The sequence below is a fragment of the Aquarana catesbeiana genome, linkage group LG01, assembly GCF_042186555.1.
Source record: "Aquarana catesbeiana isolate 2022-GZ linkage group LG01, ASM4218655v1, whole genome shotgun sequence".
Taxonomy (NCBI): domain Eukaryota; kingdom Metazoa; phylum Chordata; class Amphibia; order Anura; family Ranidae; genus Aquarana; species Aquarana catesbeiana.
This window is the reverse complement of record NC_133324.1, coordinates 600,278,950-600,282,385: the sequence shown is the minus strand read 5'-3', so window position 1 is coordinate 600,282,385 and position 3,436 is coordinate 600,278,950. Positions and strand designations below refer to the sequence as shown.

Below are 3,436 nucleotides of genomic sequence, written 5' to 3'. Positions count from 1 at the left end.
TGTTGAAAGGTGAGGTCCAGAGCGCTCTGGAGCAGGTTTTCATCGAAGATGTCTCTGTACATTGCTGCATTTATCTTTCCCTCAATCCTGACTAGTCTCCCAGTTTCTGCTGCTGAAAAACATCCCCACAGCATGATGCTGCCACCACCATGCTTTACTGTAGGGATGTATTGGCCAGGTGATGAGCGGTGCCTATTTTCCTCCAGACACGACGCTTGCTATTCAGGCCAAAGAGTTCAATCTTTGTTTTATCAGACCAGATAAAATGGTTTTATCAGACCATTTTATCTCATGGTCTGAGAGCCCTTCCGATGCCTTTTACCAAACTCCAGGCGGGCTATCATGTATCTTTTACTGAGGAGTGTCTTCCATCTGGCCACTCTAGCATACAGGCCTGATTGGTGGAGGGCTGCAGAGATGGTTGTTCTTCTGTAAGGTTCACCTCTCTCCACAGAGAAATGCTGGAGCTCTGTCAGAGTGACCATCGGGTTCTTGGTCACCTCACTCACTAAGGTCCTTTTCCCCCAATCGCTTAGTTTGGCCAGGCGGCCCACTCTAGGAAGAGTCCTGGTGGTTCAAAACTTCTTCCATTTATGGATGATGGAGGCCACTGTACTCATTGGGACCTTCAATTCTGCAGAGGTCTACAGACACTTCCTTGGACTTCATGGCTTGGTTTGTGCTCTGACATGCACTGTTAACTGTGAAAACTTATATAGATAGGTGTGTGCCTTTCCAAATCATGTCCAATCAACTGAATTTACCACAAGTGGACTACAGTCAAGTTGTAGAAACATCTCAACAATGATCAGTGGAAACGATGCATCTGAGATCAATTTTGAGTGTCATGGCAAAGGCTATGAATACTTATGTACATGTGATTTCTTTTGTTTTTTAATTATTATTACATTTGCAAAGATTTCAAACAAACTTCTTTCACGTTGTCATTATGGAGTATTGTTTGTAGAATTTTGAGGAAAATAATGAATTTAATCCATTTTGGAATAAGGCTGTAACATAACAAAATGTGGAGAAAGTGAAGCGCTGTAAATAATTTCCGGATGGTGAGCTTGGTGAGCTTTTTGAGGAAGAGTGAAATGAAAAGTATGATTAGTTCTTATTTATTATATTTCCCTCAGAGCCCCCACCACATCCAATGGCCCACCAATGCCTTTAGCCTCTCCTTGGGATAAGGCCTTCTCAAGGTCTGCATATTAAGCACCTATATCTTGTAAGAAGACAAAATACCAGAGTATTCAGTTACAGTCTGTCAAGAGCATGCAGGTGGAATGTTGGGTAAGCCTCTGCAATTCTTGCAAACAAAGCTCTGCATGCAACTATCTTATTAAATGTGGACTTTGAGGCAAAAGTTCTGCTTGTTTTTATCCCCCCCCCCTCCACAGCCACATTTGGCACTCTTTTTAGGGGGTACCTGGTTTTGAAAAGGTATCCGCTCCCACTTCCGGTCTGAGATGGAAGTTCAGTCTCTCCTCCTTCCCCCGCAGTCTTCTGGGACACATCACAAGCCCCAGAAGACTGCGCAACCATTCACAAAGTGCAGCGCGGCTCGCGCATGTGCAGTAGGAAACCAGCTGTGAAGCCACAAGGCTATTGTGTCACTAAACCCATATCCCTAGTGAAATAGAAAAAAAATCACTCAAAAAGAGTGTGTGTCCTCTGTGGGAATTTACATTGGGTTGCTGGCACTCAATATTGGTACGAGAGTAAAGAACGAATTTCTTAAAAAATATATTTATTTATTTATTTATGAAAGCTATAAAATTACTAACTATGACATATACCAAAAACATCTAAAATGGATGCACAATGAGGATGTTGGAAATATACACGAGACATTAAACCAATTGTATCGGAAAGTAATAATACACAATAGAAATAACCCAACGTTTCGAGGTGTTTTGGAAGTAAACCTCTTCTTCAGGGGTAGTGGGTTTAATCACGTCAAAGTGTGTGTCTACAATAGAACAATAGAGCAAAAAGAAAAAAGAGAACAATATCTGTAAGTATGTACAGTGCAATAAGTAATAAAATATTAACAGTGAACATGGCCAAATTGAACAAATGCATAATAACCATATTACACAAAAGGTACATATATAGGTACTGACCATGTATATTATGGATAGACTCTCCAAGACATCTATAGCATCCAGTGAGAGATCGATCTGCCATAGCTCCACAGAGACCAGGAGACAAAAGAGACAAAGATAGGTGGAAGTAAGGGGGGAAAAAGACCAAGAGGCAGAAGAAAGCCCCAAAGATAGACCCTAGATCCCCCAGATGGGCAGTGGGCCACAGCTGTCACAGCAGTTCCACAAAGGGCACCCCAACAATGCACGTCCCACTCAGTAAAGGGGGTAAACCAGGACCAAAGATAAAGGAAATGGTTCTCCACCTCTTCCAAGTCACTAGAAGAAATATATAAAAAAAATATATAAAAAGGTTGCCATGTAACACAATCTAATAAGCCTTGCGGGTACATGTAACAAAAAATATATACATATGTCCAATAAAACTTGGTAAGTTAAATCAAGACATACCCTCAGTCCTGACACGCAGTGTATGTAACCACAGGTATAGAGAGACAAAAAGAGACCATGCTTGAGTGATCAGTCTAAGGATAGAATGAAGGTTATAACATAACCTCCTTCAGCGATGTTAGGCTTCAGGAATCTGAAGAAATCAAACACAAAAGAGCAAAGTATTAGCTCTCCACATCAGTGCTGAGCTTATATAAAGATCATAATTCGATCAAACAGTTTTGTCAGCTAATGAACTTACCAAGCTGGTTTCAGTGTCACACGCTACTCCATGGTTTGCTGCAGGCAGGAGCAAGTGTTTGCAAGGCACCTGTTTAAATACAAGTGTCATGCAGTAAAACGGCCCTGTGATAGGTCAGCTGTTATGTGAGGGAAGTACAACAAAAGACATGCTGGAATTGGCTGGATGCCCCCCAAGTGCAGTGGAGAGCGGCGCCACCCCCCCCCCCCCCCACACACACCACCCGGTAGATTGCATACAGAGGCACGTCCAATTAGGACGCCGCTATGGCGTGCCTATGTCACGCGGCTCCGTGAAAGCCAGAGCTGCATGGCACATAGGTGATGTTGCCCCCTCGTCACCGTCTCGCGATGCAGACCTGGTGTGTCCGTTGGCATGGTAACCAGCCATACAGACTGCCGGAATGGAAGGGAGGCCGAGTACGCCTAACAGGCACACACCGCCCCCCACCCCCACCCCCCCGCGCCGAGTGGAAACTAAAATGACAGCAGGAATTGAAAAGGAGAGATTGAAAAAAACAAAACAAACAAACCTACCCACCTTTGAAGTCCCCTGATCCATCAGCAGCCGAGGGGGACCAATCGCCCAATTATCTGGATAGGATTTCATGAAAAGACAATTATACCAAAAAGAG

At 43.5% G+C, this 3,436-nt stretch overlaps 1 long non-coding RNA gene across 1 annotated transcript; it reads right to left on the bottom strand.

Annotated features, from left to right (window-relative positions):
- Positions 1–1,775: 1,775 nt before the first annotated feature.
- On the bottom strand, positions 1,776–2,970 carry LOC141107923 (uncharacterized). The gene is made up of 4 exons (XR_012235989.1): positions 2,803–2,970; positions 2,562–2,694; positions 2,130–2,429; positions 1,776–1,975 (listed from the first exon to the last, which is right to left on the bottom strand). It is a non-coding gene; the product is annotated as an uncharacterized lncRNA (long non-coding RNA).
- Between the last annotated feature and the right edge of the window lie 466 nt (positions 2,971–3,436).